Source organism: Ornithodoros turicata, unplaced genomic scaffold (assembly GCF_037126465.1).
Source record: "Ornithodoros turicata isolate Travis unplaced genomic scaffold, ASM3712646v1 Chromosome68, whole genome shotgun sequence".
NCBI lineage: Eukaryota > Metazoa > Arthropoda > Arachnida > Ixodida > Argasidae > Ornithodoros > Ornithodoros turicata.
In genome coordinates, this window is record NW_026999389.1 from 308836 (window position 1) to 324942 (window position 16107).

Consider the following 16107-nt stretch of genomic DNA (forward strand, 5'->3'; position numbering starts at 1 on the left):
AATGTTGGAATATGAAACTGAGATTCCCTATTGCGCTCGAAATGTTATGACAGATATTCACGCTATTGCAAAGATGGTTCTCACGTCTCAGACTTTTTATAATACAATTTGTAATTTGATTGTCATCATATTGATTAAGAATATCTTCTTTGTAGTGGTATAGATTTTATTTCCTCTTGTGTTCGTGTCGTTCGTGTTCTGATTGTTGGCTGGGAGCGAGCTATGTGTTGAAGTTCATTTTTAACATGTCTATTTTCTGATGAGTTTGATTTTTTCTTTTGATTTTCTGAATGATAGATTACTATGTTGTTTTGATTAGGAATATTTTCTTTGTAGTGGTGTAGATTTTATTTCCTCTTGTGTTCGTGTCGCTCTTTGTTCTGTTTGTTGGCTAGGAGCGTGCTATGTGGTGAAGTGAAATATCTTCTTTGTAGTGGTATAGATTTTATTTCCTCTTGTGTTCGTGTCCCATAGTCTTCCAGGGTCTGTGCTGTTCACATTTAATTACATACAACTATCAGAACTTCCCGCTATTGCACTGATGGTTCTCACGTATAGGAATATTAGACTTTTTATAATACAAGTTATAATTTTATTTATAATCATGTTGATTAAGAATATCTTCTTTGATTAAGTGTGGTGATCGTTTTGATATGGTGTAGCTATTATTTCCCTACATGTCGGTTAGGTTCTATATTAATGCTATGTGTTGATTCGAATTATTGTCGTATGTCTGTGCTATTCACTTCAATAGAAATTAAATTTGTGTCACATTGGAATATTAGCTATTGTGCTCGAAATTACTTACACCTAATCGATTCTAACATCTCAGACTTTTTTTATAATTTTGATTGTAATCGTATTGATTAAGAATGTATTAAATGCGCTATCACTTCTGATTCAGGGAAAACTTGTGATTACTGTTAATAAAAAATATTGTGTTTGATTTGTGATACGTATTCAATGCTATTGTATAATACCTTTAATAAGTATTGTTACTTGTATTGTGTTCCTTCTATTTCAGATTTTTTGCTAAGTTTTTTACCATTCACGCAGAGTCATAACATAATTCCTAATGACTTTAATAAATATATTTCCACTTGTACTTTTGTGTATGGCTATCCTTTGCATGTAAACTGCACACCTGTTGTAGCTGGAAAAATTACGATTGAAGTCGACTCAGGCTGAAAAAATGAGGAGAGTCGGCGGCCCAGGCTGAAAAATGACGAAAGTCGGCGGCCCAGGCTCAAAAATGACGAAAGTCGACGGCCCAGGCTGAATGGTAAACGCGCACGCAGCCCTCCGGCCATGCGACGCCCAAGTAGGAAAATTGTGAAAGAAGTCAGCCCAGGGTGAAGGGTAAGCACGCACGCAGCCCTCCGGTCACGCTCCGCCCACCACAGCAGCCCTCCACCCGAGCACCACCCTGTTACAGGTGGTGAATGTTTTTCGGCTGAGTTTTTCTCCTTCACCTGATTGGCATCACAGTTCCTAGCACTACTGGCTTTAATAAATATATCTCAACTTGAATGGCAAATATATTTTCACTTGTCCTTTTTTGTGTATAACCCTTCTTTGCATGTCTCTGCATGTAAACCGCTCACCTGCTGTATCGGAAAAATATGTGAAGTCGGCCAAAGAAGTCTGCCCAGGCTGAAAAATGCGAGAGGGTAAGCGCGCACGCAGCCCTCCCCCGCCGATAATCACGTGGACAACCCCCCGCACACGCGCCGCGCAGGGAAAAATACGCAAGCTTACACTGCCCGCCCTCCTACTACTGAGGTCATACTTAGGTTATGAGCTAAAACTTGGACGAAACACAACAAAAACACAGACACACCAGCGTCCACGTGTGTGTGTCTTTAATATCATTTTATTTTTGGTGCGATGTTTTGCGATTTTTAGTGCTCTTATCTTCATGTGATTTGCGAACAACCCACCTTAGATGTTTTAAGTATCAAGGTAATGTAAAACTTATCTTCATCGGCCAGTTGACTTGATGTATACGAGTACATTAATACATTTTATAAGATATGAAACATCGCATACGATTGAGGTCACTGTTGACGCTACCGCTCCGGACTATACTTCCGGTGGGTGAAGTATGGTGACTCGCAACTGAATGTTGTAACTTAAATTGACAGGCGCCATATAGATGCAGTAGCAAAATGTGCCTTTGACAGACTATGTAATTCTGACACTCACGGTTATTATTACTCCCCTCAGGGAATGTCGTCGGGAAAGGTGGCGAACTTGGCAGAGTGTCTACGTCGACCACATCCTTGTCCGAGTCAAATGACTCAATCCGCTTTCTTTTTCTTCTGGTCTGTGTACCTAAAGAAGAGCACTGTAAATAGATTACTACGCCCTGTCTTTATGAGACATGGCAAAGTGTGCTGTTGCGTTGAAGTGCACAGTAGACACTTGGGCGATAAAGGAAAGCGTACACAGTCCAGTCTCGTAGTAATATAATACGTCCAGGGAATGAAGGCACTAAGATCAGACACATAATAATACATATTTGCAACAGGATTATGTTTCAACTGTCGTTCCCTTGTTTCAAATGCATATTGGGAAATGAACCTCTCACCTAAGGCTGGGACTTCCGCATAATCATCAAAATGCCGCACTGGGACGAGCTTCCTCTTTTGACACCCTGTATCGGAAGCGGAGTTGATGTCTCAGGTGTACTGGGCAGCATCCAGCTTACTGTGTGCATCTTGATACGTTGCTAAAAATATATATATTGACAAGGTGTATATATATAGTGCATATGTGAAAGCTTAGGGACTTGCAAGTCAACCTAAACAAGTGCATCATTCTTTCCAAAAAGGAAGCGAACTCACGAAAAGAGCCTTTTATGGAAACGTGAAAGCTCTCCCACGACGCTGTAGGAGGGGCGCACTTCATGATGAGCTTTCGTGACTTATCGGATGGCACTTAGGGCCATTTACAGACGCTGCCTTTGACCCATGAGGCAGGAACTATTTCAACTGAATGCGTCCCACATCGCTCTTCCTCCAGAAATTCCACTATCAGGAACATCTGTCAACACGTAAAAAATAGAACTCGTGACTCATCTAACACTCAACAATATGCTTGTCATATCTATACATGTGCATATCGTAGATACTAAGCAAAAGGATGCATACATTGATAGTAACGAAAATCTCCAACCAAGTTACAGGACGGGGATACCCGACGTTTCGGAGCCAGTTCGGCTCCTTCCTCAGGGGTGACTGTAGTGGCCGTTGACATTGCACCATGCAACCGCTTTGCACTACGAAACCAGGAGGTGATGAAGGTTCGAATCCCTGTACCGGCCGTGCTGTTTCATGTTTTCCCCTGGTTTTCTTTAAACTTTCCACATGAGTGTTGACACAGTTTCCACTAATCACAGGATGTCTACTAACACCACTGCCCCCCACTTCTTGTTGTCACCTCTCTTCACATCTTGCCGCCATTGATGGTCACATTTGCTTCGCAGCGGTAACACGGAATTAAAATAAACAAAAAAACGTTGTACGATATTGTGATGTCGCACATGCACGACTTTCTGAGATTGCAACTTAAATATTATGTTCGTAATCCACAGGAAAACTTCCCATTTGTCCCCCATTCTATGGTTTACGGTTGTGGTGCAGCAATGGAATGACGATGTGCTTGTCCCGAACTGGAAGTTATCTTACACCTACAGTTGTCCAATGTTTCAAGCCAGATAGCTGAGACACGACATAGGTTCCCACTTTAGAAGATGGAAACGGTTGAGTGTAGAAATCATCGAGTATGCAGTATGTTCTTCCAATGATACAGACATCTTTTGTTGCGCGTAATGTGGCTAAATTTGAAATTAAGACGATTTCACAAGCGATCTCGCAGCAGTTGTCCCCATCCTCGGTGGTCAGGATAAATCCTGGCGTCTTCACCATCTTGTACTGAGGTCCACTACATTCCGGCACAAGTGGGCCTCCTGAGTGAGATTGTAAGAAAAGCTGTTCCTTTTCCTTTTGCTTCACAGATGCCAATGTGCGTTCCCTTTCTGACAGGCGGTTGAATAGCTGCTCAAGGGGACACTCCTTTTTTCGCAACTGGCGCTTCAGGAACCGCATGTTGTTTTCCAAAGGGAACGCGCTGAACATGTCTACCGGACCTTTATTTTTCACATTTTGTGCCAAATGTATGAGGCAGTGCACATTATATGACACGTGATGGTCGCCGTAGAGCCTCGCAAAAGTGAAGACAAAGTACCGAAGAAGTGCATCGCAGTAGTCTGCGTACTCTCGACACAGAGTTTCGCTCGCTAGAAGACGCATAGCACAGTGAAAAGCTAGAAAACATGCATACTCGTTCGCACCCAAACAATATTTTAAAACGGCTGGTCCACTGTAGAGAAACATCAAGCGGATTTCTGTTGCATTCCATCTGTCTAATTCACCCAGTAAACCACCAATGTCCCACGGATGTCAGGAAATCGTCTCAGACAACCCCCCACATCCGAATGTCGCATAGGTGTCTTTGGGAGGTCTGTTTTCAGTCGTAAAAAAATGTGCACTGACGTGGACGTCTATACTATGCCCCACTAATATCCAGTGTCGTGAGCAGTTGCGCATCATTGTGCGCCGCTGATGCACATCACACGGTATGTGAATCCAGCAAACAGCATCCCGTGCCCATCACCTTTCCCCTCTCTTCTTTTTTTTCTGCCAATAAATCCCCCCCCCCCCCCACGTGCGATCTTCAGTCACATGTTGCGTACTTCAGGTGAGCGCTTATCTTTCGTCTTCGTTCTTCTATTTGTACGACTGCTTGTCACCACAATAAGCTGATTTGGAGCATTTTTTTTCGAACAAAAACATGTAAATGGTTTGCAAATTCATTGCAGTGCTAGATGGAGCCACTGCAGTATCGTCATTAATCAAGCCGATGTCCGATCCAAGCAAAGTCTGGTTGCTGCTTTGTTCGCGCGAAGAGCAACTGACACCGGCGTGCAGCGGCAGGTGAGCGAATTTCATGACCCGTAAGTTGAAAGCAATCAACCAACTACTGTAAGTACGATGACTACCTAAAATGCAGCAGCTGTTCTGTACAGCCATCGATTTTCCCAGAATGACTGGAGGCAGAATGCACAAGACTGCAACCGAGAAGTAGGCTTAAGTGCGCTATCGTGCGTTAACTTATATCGCTACTGCGCTTCAGGCATGCCAAAGCACCAGCAAAAGTATGTTAATCAAAAGGCTTCATTGCGGACTCGTGCTACGATGGCGCTATTGGGTGAAACAGCGGGAACTTCCCAGGCGCAGTCAGATCTACTCATTCTGGACGGCGCCCGTCCACCGCGTAGTGCAGAGACGCTGCCACAGATGTCCACTGGAGACGGCGAAGGTTCAGCGCTTTCTGCAGAGCAAAGTAATCCCTCGAATGATGTTAGCGACAGTACTACCGACAGTAGCGAGGCTGGAACACCCGTGACGGGTCCCGAGCTAATGATGCACATGCCTTCTGAAGGCCGCCCTAATGTTGAACTTCACAACGCTGGTGAGGCAGGTTCGGAGAGCGACTCTGGCAGCTCTGTCTGCAGTAATTCTGAGGAACGCAGACGCTATCACTTGAGTGATATTCAAACAGGTCTAAGGTCATGGGCCATCCGCAATAACATAGCGCTGTCCTCTGTGACATCCCTGCTAAAACTACTCCGCATGCATCCCTATAACGAAGATCTGCCGAAGGATGCTCGAGCCCTGATGCGAACTCCTGTCATTTCGGCTTAAACTCAGGTCTCAAGGACGCTTTACGTCAAACAACAGTTTTGCCATCACATGTTGAGCTTTCCTTTAATATCGACGGGCTTTCTTTGGCAAAAAGCTCAAAAACTGAGATGTGGCCCATCCAATGTCTGGTGAAAGGTGGAAATTCCCCACCATTTCTTGTTGGCGCCTATTGTGGACGATTGAAACCGCTTTCCCAAAATGAGTTTTTGAAACGTTTTGTTGAGGAACTGCAGGATCTACTTCGTGAAGGCATTACAATAAATGGCAAGGTCGTTCATGTAACCTTTCATTCTCTAATGTGTGACGCACCCGCTCGTGCTTATGTTCTGTGCACCAAGGGGCATATGCGACATTCAGGGTGTCAAAGGTGCACAGATGAAGGTGACCATGAAATGAATAGAATGTGTTTCTCTACTGCACCGGCACCTTTGAGGACACATGAGAGTTTGCGCCTGCATGCGGACCCAGAGCATCATCGGGGCACGTCAATATTAACAGTTTCGCCCATCGATATAATCAAGAAAGTCCCCCTTGCTTATATGCATGTGATATGCCTGGGAGTTGCTGATGCTGTGAACTTGTGGCCCATTATCTGTCCGTCTGGGCCCCAGGGAAAGGACAATGATAACAGAAGCGAGCATTGCCATGGCAGATCACATTCCAAGAGACTGCCCGAAAGCCGAGAGGCCTAGATGATCTCGACAGGTGGGAAGCTACAGAACTTAGGCTTTTCCTTTTATACACTGACCCTGTTGTGTTAGAGTCGGTGCTTTCCAAGCCACTGTACATAAAGCTTCTCACGCTGCACTCTGCCGTATCTATCTTGGCTAATGAATGCCTGTGCCACAGCCACTGTGACTACGCTGCATCATTGCTGGGACATTTTGTAGGAAAATTTGCAGATCTATATGGCAGTCATTTTGCCTCCTACAATGTACACTGCCTCCTACAACTTGCAGATGATGTGAAAGAGAACGGTCCCCTGGATTCCTTCAGTTCTTTCCCATTCAAAAATAATATGCAAGCACTGAAGCGAATGCTGAAGAAACCAGGGGCGCCACTGAGTCAGCTGTACAATCTCTTGAACGAAATGCAACTGGATAGAACTCCGCAGCCGCTAAACAACAGTAACAACACAGAGTTCGGGGGGCTCCATAATCGCGGTCCACTGCTTGCGTCCTGCTCTCCGCCGCAATATAGGGCTGTAAAGCTTTCCGACTTCATGCTTACATGCACATGAGCTGATAGCTGTTGCATGATAGATGGTAAAATAGTTCAGGTTGTCAACTTTGCAGTACTGCGGTCATCCAGGCAACCTTGCGTGATTGGGCGTGAACTCATGACACGGCGCGATCTGTTTGATAAACCCCTACCATCATCATCACTTGGCATTGTGACTGCATCTCATCCATCTGAGCTGAAAGCATGGCCGTTAGAAACAGTCCGCAAGGTTGTTCAACTCCCTCACATGAGTGGAAGCGTCATTCTGCCTCTGATTCATTTGTAACGTGTTCTATTGCTATACATGGTTTGAGGACTAGCCTGTGCATTGGAGACTACAGGCTTATCCATACTTGCTTACAGTCAGCACATGTTGAGGACAGTCTTACAGATGCAATACGCTATTGTTGAGTTCGTTGAAACGAAGGAAGTTGAAGTCGTCCCATGTTCATGGATCCGTGGGAACAAGTGCCTGTGGCCAAATCGGCCATCAAATAAAGTGGTGCGAATGGTTAAGAAGGGGTCTCCCCCGGGGATGGACTGTGCCGAATACAACACACAAGTTAAAGGAATATTCAGTGGGTTAAGCACCTAGCAGTGATGTACAGTTGATGTTAATGTTCTCATGTCATCAAATTTCAGTGTCGTACCGTGATGCAAGGTTGAAGCTCCCTATTTCTGAATTAACCTCAGACATGAACTCGGATGTTCCGGCAAAGAGAAGGAGCGTGCCAAAAATAATCGAAAGTGAAGACGACTTCCCACCTGTGCCCGGGAGCTTTATCTTGGCTGCTAAAGGTATTCGCTACTCAGTGCATGCTCCAAGTGTGACACCTAATACCTTACAGAGGCCACGAGGAGGCATGGTGAACATCTGTCTGGTAAGTTGCTCAGCCAATCTTCATGTCTTGCGTCAATTTAACAAGAAATCATTACAGCTACCACACGTCCGTGGAAGGATACTGCAGGTAAGTTTGTGAAATATAACTCTGTGAACTTCGCGGCATATACGGCAGCAGTATTGCGGTTGTGAATTGCCACTATAAATATGAAAAAAAAAATCGCGTGGCTGTGCTGTACACGTAATATAAGATGCTGCTCGAGGGGGCCGGTACAAAATATATTATTTAATGCAAGTGTACATTAATAAAGTAAACTTTTCATAATGCTGCAGGGCCATCCTCGCGGCGCTCTCCAAGATCTGACATTTCAAGCGATGCAGGTGTGCGAATTATTCAGGAAAAATACTGATAATTTACTGAAATTTGCTGCCACGGTATTCATCCTATAGATGATTGTCGCACAGGAACGCCAGCACGCACTCCTGTGGCCCTTGCAGTACCATCTCCATCTGACATTATGGAAAGTGATGATATTTCTGTTGGTAGCTCGTCTCACATAGGTTGAGAACAGGTTTAAATATTGCATACTGAGATAAAGCGAGAATAGCTGTCATATCCGACATTGCAGCACGAAGTGAGACCATGCACTCCTCAGCGACCAGCATGGATGATAGACCACTGCCCCGGCGTTGTATGTATTCGTTTGTAGACATTCTAGTATAGCGAATTTTCATCTTCAGGTGTCATTCGGCATTGCAGCACGAAGTGAGACTGTGCAGCCCTCTGCGCGCAGCATAGATGAAAGGTCAATGCCCCTACGTGGTATGTATTCGTTTGTAGACATTCTGGTATAGTGGATTTTCATCTTCACTTGTCATATTCGGCATTGCAGCACAAAGTGAGACCATGCACCCCTTGGCGACCAACATGGAGGAGAGACCACTGCCCCGGCGTTGTATGTATTCATTTGTGGACATTCTCTAGCATTGTGAATTATCATCTTCACCTGTCATACTCTGCATTGCAGCTCGAAGTGAGACTGTACAGCCTGTTGTGCCCACCATAGAGGAAAGACCAATGCCCCTACATGGTATATATTCGTTTGTGGACATTCTTTACCATAGTGAATCTGTCTTCAACTGTCGCATTATAACTTCTGTTTTTGCATGAACAATTCACATTACACTATGGTGGTAAGAAAACAGCAGCTGTGCAGGCAGGTTTATTCTGTCAGCTAGTGATTTCTTGTTTTTTGGTGAAATTATTACACAGTAAGGTGGACTACTTCACTATTTGCAGAATTCCAACGTCAAGTGTTCCGTATCCTAAACATCATTAGACTCAACCAGCAGCAACAAGATGACGTTCTTCATAGCCTTTGTGCCTTCAAAGATTGCTACAGTAGCGGCAGACGACGCCCTCGTTGTTCCGAAGCCACTTCACTCCATCGAGCAGCTGCAAGAATTTGGAAACGGACTCACATCTGAAACCGAGAAAAAGCTGATATGCATTCTCTGGCCGTGTTCTCCGTCACACTCTGTATTGGGTTCTGCTTTTTCCATGGGTGTACGACTTAGCCGAGATACAGATTTCTTGTGTGCGTTCCACTTCCAGGCCTGCATTGTTTACAGGACGACGTTGCATCCGTACAAGTGGGAAATTATAGTGGCCCTGATGTGTTGGAGGCACAGCCGTCTCGAGGCGGGCTTCTGTCGGGGCAGGTTAAACGTGAAGCCCCCACCACCCAAGCTTTTTTTCAATAATACACAGTCATATCACATCTATAAAAGTTTCCAACGGGAGCACGCTTTATCGGTTCCTTTAACCTGCATGACCGGTACCTGTTTCTCCGGCTCGCTACACGGCTCACTTGCGTATCTGACTAACTCTGTCGTCCATCAAACATCAATACAAAGTCATATTAACGCTGTAAAAATAAAAAGTATTTCCAAATCTGTAGGGCACCATCAATTCGCATAACCAAACGCCTGCACCGCCTTGTTTGCCTCGCTCAACTGGATATATGTCACTCGAGCCCCCGGATGCTTGTCTGCTCTCATGTTCGAATTTCAAATGGGTGCATGGAAGCAGATGGCAGAACCCTCGACGTCTGACACTACTGGGTGTGCGAGTGGTGCTTGTGTTGCGTTAAGCGAGCTGAGTCACAAACACACTCGCTCCAGTGCCTACTAAGGCAGCCTGTGACGCCAGCCAAAAGACGTTTTCGCCTGTCCGATTCCCACGCCAGTACCGCCGTCTGGGACAGGGGAGAACGTCTTTTGAGAGAAGCATTGGCAATACAGAATGTCTGCAATTGTAATAATGTGCTTTCTATTTGTATCCACCCGTCCTTCAGACACCTCCTGTGACCTTCTTTCAACTTACTTTATCCTCAATTCCCTACTCCCCTCTCTCTCTGTCTCTCCCGCACCCTCTACGTGTTCTTGAAGTTCCTTATTGTCGATTAAATGTCTTGCTGGTTTTGCAAGTGCTAGATAGGTGCAGTTCGACAAATAAGAAAACTGGAAAAAATAACAGAGTACGAGGTGGAGACCGAAGTTAAATCCTGGCTCCGTCATGCTAAGGAGCGTCACGGCAGACTGCAGAAAGATTAAAGTAAGTGACTTCAAATGGTGACTTGCTGTGTCTTGCTAGGTGATTTATTACCAAATCAGGCAGGGTTGTCCGGTCTACCTCCCATAGTTTTTTATTTGAACATAACATATATCGAAGCCTAGTTCATAAAAAGCGTATTGGCAGTGAACGCAGTCAAAAATAATTAGTAGTTATTTTGTAATTAATTACCATTCAGATGCGGATATTTGGATTACAGATCTTCCTATGAAGCTTGATGCCACATATCTTCATAACCAATTAATCATCGTATTCAGCTGAATTTCTGTTCGCATACTGTCAGTGGTGGGCTGAATTTTATCCTGGGTTCTGAGGATTGTAAAGTCTGTCTTTGAACAGCTAAGAAATCCCAAATTTGCCTCGTTGATAAAATTTGGCACTATTTCAACACCTCACTGATCTTTCAATTGTGATACCCAGAAGTACTTTATATCATTGTGCATGCCTCGAAATGCCCTTTCTTCTCGAAGCAAGCACATCATCTTGTGATGTGGAGAAACGTGTTCAACGATCGTTGGTCGACCGGAAGTGGGTAAATTCAACAGCACGCTTCCCATATACAGGGTGTTCAATTTTACTTGTTACAGAATTTTTATTAAAGAACTTGCACAGCAAAATAGATGCAGTATTTGCAGTTGCCTTCTACTGCCAGGCTGACATCCCCTTGGAGAAAGTATGCAACTACAAGATAACTAATCACCTAAAATTCATTAATTAGCTTTTTAATTACGGGATTTCATGCAAAAGCGGGAATTTAATAAGCATATAGAATTTAATAAAAATTCTGTAACGAATATAAATAAACACCCTGTATATTCTCATTCGTGACGCCGTTCATATTTCTCACAAACTTTGCTGTTGATGAGTCAAAATAGCACATCAAAGAAAAAGTTGCTTGATAGATGGGCGAAGCTACGATTCAGAGATGCAAAGTATCCCTGCAGCGACTTCTCAGAAAAAGGTGCAGCAACAGCTAAAGACTGTACAGCGTTTGCCGTTTTGCCTAATAACCCCTCCGACTCCGTCGCATGCACTCTAGTCATGCCCAGTTGCAGTGAACACTCACTTTTATGTCCCATAGTTTGTATTTAAAAGTTTGTACAGCCTGTACAGATTCTTGAAATGGGCAACTGCCCTATCCGACATGTAGGTAATTGTTGATGCAATGGACCGATTTTCCTCCAACCCTAAATATCTCCAGAATTTTTCGTAGCGTGAAAAAAGGCCCCGTCATTCTTTTTACAGTTTTGAAAGGCGTTGGCAGAGAGCCTTAAAGATGAGAATCTTTGGCGCATCTGCAGTCCTCTGACCAGAAGCACGATACGTCATCCCGGTGCTTCTCGTTCCACTGAGATAACGCAGCACTCGTTTAGCCATTTGCCAATGTGATTCGGTGAAGTTGTTAAATTGGCTGAGATAACTAGTAGAAAAAGCGATTAAGGTCTCGTTGCTCGGGCTAGATACATTAAAGGGACCATGAAAGGATATTTGACAAACCCACAATCATTTTTAATTTGTTCCCCTGTACTAAAGCATTGACTATGCGAAATATGAAGTTGAAAATCGTTCAAATAGCGAAGATATTCTATATTAACCACGGGCGTGAACGGCAGCTGCTACGGCCCGCCTCTGAGGCAAACTGGCCGTGACATCATACACAGAACATGTTACCGATTCGTGGACGGGCTTTTGCGAGCAAACTGCAAAATTTGCTAACAAGCTTGCATACTTCGCCATGAAATATGTTTTAATTTGACCTGGAGGCAAGATTGTATCTAGTCGTTGACACAGAATTCTACGAAAAATGTAATATAGCCGTTGAGTGTCAGCATGGTTACCGGAGCACGTTTTCCTCTTTGAACTTCTTCTTGGTCAGAACATACCTCCGTCGGTGACATTTTACGAGCTGCTGAGTACCAAACGATCCATAGAGGCTGTGTGTGTCGCATGATATCTTCCTCCATTGCTGACAATTTGCCTTTCGCCATATTTCAAGTGATTTCGACGGCAGATATACGACGTCGTTGTTGTCCAAACCGAAACTATGCACCCACATGGTACCGCGGGGTGTGTCTTCTTCGTCGTTGACACTTGGCTAAGAGAATTGGATGGCGATGACGTAAGCCCGCTTCAAAGGCATATATTCAGCGGTCACGCCCCGCTATTTTTGTCTGATAACTGCGCCCCTGTTGTACTGAATACGGTTAAAAGTCGATGTGTGTACGATAGTGAGGGATCATAAGAACGGTTTCCTGCAGAGTACTCGGAATTCGCGAAAATCATTTCATGGTCCCTTCCGATAACGCTTTCGGTACGGGATGTTACTACTTCTTCTTCCAACACAGAAGTGACATATATCATGTTTCTGTACAGTGTGTAATTTTTTCTCTTCAAAGTTCATGTGGTTTATTCAGTAACTGTTTTCTCGAAGCCCTATTTTGCCTTTATTTCACATAAGAGTGCGCTTTTCACTTAGCTCCAGGAAAAGCAGAACAGCATTCGCTGTTGCTGCGGTCTTTACTCAGATGACACTGCGGGGTACTTTGCATCTCTGAAGCGATTTCCATATGATGTGCTCTTTTGAGTCGTCATGAGCAGCGTTTGTGAGAAATATGAACGACGTCACGCATGGCATTATATGGGAAGCACGCTGTTGAATTAACACATTTTCGGTAGACTGCCCCCTCACACAGTGACGTGCTTGCTAGGAGAAGAACGGACATTTCAAGGCGAACACAATGATACAAATTACTTTTCGGTATCACAATTGAAAGGTCAGTGAGGTGCCGAAAAGTGCAAAATTTTACAAAGGAGGAAGCTTCGACTTTATAGCTGGACAAACGCAGACCATATAATCTTCAGCACCTAGCATACAATGCGACACACCCCTGACGGCACGTGAAAAAAAATCACCTGAATATGTTGAGTGGTTATGAAGATACATGGCGTCAAACTTCCTAGGAAGCGCTGTGGTCGACACATTCGCATATGAACGTTAATTAATTAAAAAATAACTACCAACTATATTCAACTGCTTTCAATGCCAGTGTACGTCGTAGGGACTACGTGCTGATATATGTTCGAAAGAAAAAATCCGGGAGGCCAACCGGACCACTCTACCTAATTCTGCGTGAAATTACCCTCCCGTTGTTTAAGATTGTGTTAATTGGCCTTCACCTGTGACGAAATGTGCATGCTGCTAGTTGAGCTGGTAATGGTCACTTTGAAAGGCCTGGCTGGTTAGGCCATATACGGAATGCTGTTTTAGCTGCAGCTTTTTTTCCTTTGTCATGTTCAGCTTAAAGGAGCATGAAAGTGACTGCGGAAATATGTTTTGTTTTTCGCTGCGATGTCTTCTGCAACGAATAAAAGAACGCATGCCAAAGAACGATGAGCACAGGTAACCTACAGAGCGCGCGCAAGGATGTGTTCTGCACACCTTTAAAAAGCCCTCTCCACATCCAAAGAGTGCATCGGCGAAGCAGAAGTCGAGGTGACGTACCACGGGTTCGGGTACCAGTTCCGGCAGTACCACGGGTTCCGTCACGTCCAACGGCACAGTTCAAGCATGGATAAGCGGCCGGCGACCCGGAAGAAAAAACGAAGAAAGAAGGCCCTGAGCAGCTTCTAACCAATGATGAGACAAGAGCAGAGTCAGACAAGAGGCATCATTACCGTTTTGAGGCTGCGGGCAGAATGACTGTGTGTCATCGCGTGCCCCGTGACAACCAGCTGTCTTGTATTAGTCAATAGAGAAGAAGTCGAAGTCAGCCCTGTGTTGTCGGACATCAGCTGGCGAGAACGGCAACGAACTCCCCCCCTAGCCAGCTGGTGATAGGCATGTGTTGACGCTAAGTAACGCCAAGGCCGAAGCCTCATGCGCAGAAAGAGTTCTTGTCCCTGGGAACAGCTTTGGTCAAGGAGTCCGCTATCATGTGTTCAGTTGGCATGTAAGACTTCGTAAGACTTCTCAACTTCGTTTCTCGCGTACAGGTAGCGCAGTTGGATATGTTTAGACCGTTGATGATGGATGGGATTATCAATTAGCTTAATCGCCGATTGATTATCGCAGTACAGTTGCACCTCCCCAGTGCAATACTGTCGGAAACAGAGTTCATCCGTGAAGGATTTCAGCCATTTGCCCTCCTTCATTACTTCTGCCAGGGCAACATATTCGGATTCGCAAGTTGAGAGGGCCATTGGATGTTGCCTGGTTGATTTCCAGGAGACGGCGCCTTCTGACATTATGTACACGTAGGCGCTCCTAGATTTGCCGGTTTCGTCCTCGTTCTAGCTTGCATCCGTGTAACCCGTGATTTGAGAACCAGAAGCACGATACGTGATCCCGGTGCTTCTCGTTCCACTGAGATAACGCAGCACTCGTTTAGCCATTTGCCAATGTGATTCGGTGAAGTTGTTGTTAAATTGGCTGATATAACTAGTAGTAAAAGCGGTGTCAGGTCTCGTTGCTTGGGCTAGATACGTTAAGCTTCCGATAAGGTTTTGGTACGGAATGTTTCTCGGACTACGCTGTTGCTGCGTGTTTGCATCGTGAACGCCACCTTTATCCACGTCGTGTTCTTGTTTTGTTACCAGGCCCTTTACTATCGGCGTTCCGATTTCCTTGCATGAAGTCATCCCGAATTTCTCCAGGATTTCGTCGATATACTTCCGCTGATGTAGTTTTATGCAGCGGTTACGCTTTTCGTGGTTAACTTCAATGCCTAGAATATATTTCGGCTCTCCTAAGTCTTTCAGGTCTATCTTTTTTTCCAGATCGTCGATTGACTTGATCAACGCATGCTGACTAGTTGCGACCATAAGCATATCGTCGACGTAAACGCTCAGGAGTATCTTATCATTCGCGTTTTCCAGAACGTAGACGCATCTATCCGATTCCAGTCGTCTGTAACCGAGGCCTTGCAGGGTCTTGTCTAAGGTCTGGTACCACGTTCTTCCGGATTGTTTCAAGCCATAGATGGATTTGTGCAGTTTTCAGATTTTGTCTGGTTGCGTTGTGTTTCCGGGCGGCTGTTCCTGAAGGGCGGCTGTTCCACTTCATTGAATACACTTCGGTCCCTGTTTGCTCGAAGCCTTCGTCGATGCCTCGGAGTTCCAAGAATGGCTGAAACGCGGCAAGTACTCGCTGAAGCTGGCGAGCTCCCGATTGAGGTTCTCCGTGAACGTGAAACGGCTCGGCACTTCATCCGTTTGCGTGCTCACATTCCCCGCCACCCGCTCCTCAGGGAAATTCGATACCACCCTGAAAGCGACTTCTATCGAGTAGCGCAGAGGACACGCCAGACTCTCACTGGCTTCATAACTAAGGACACTATACCGCCGGAAGCCCCCTGGTCTCTACCGGAACCCTGCTGTAAGGGCTACCGGGTGACGTCAGGCGAGATAGGTGCTCTCTAGGAAACTGCCGTATTGGTTGCAGAAGATGTCACTGGGCGCGTCCATGCCCCCACCCCTGTAAGGGCTACCGGGTGACGTCGGACGAGATGGGTGCTCTCTAGGAAGCTGCCGTATTGGTTGTGTCACATATCACTGGGCGCGTCCATGACCCCCCACCCCCACCCTGCTGTAAGAGCTACCGGGTGACGTCAGGCGAGATGGGTGCTCTCTAGGAAGCTGCCGTA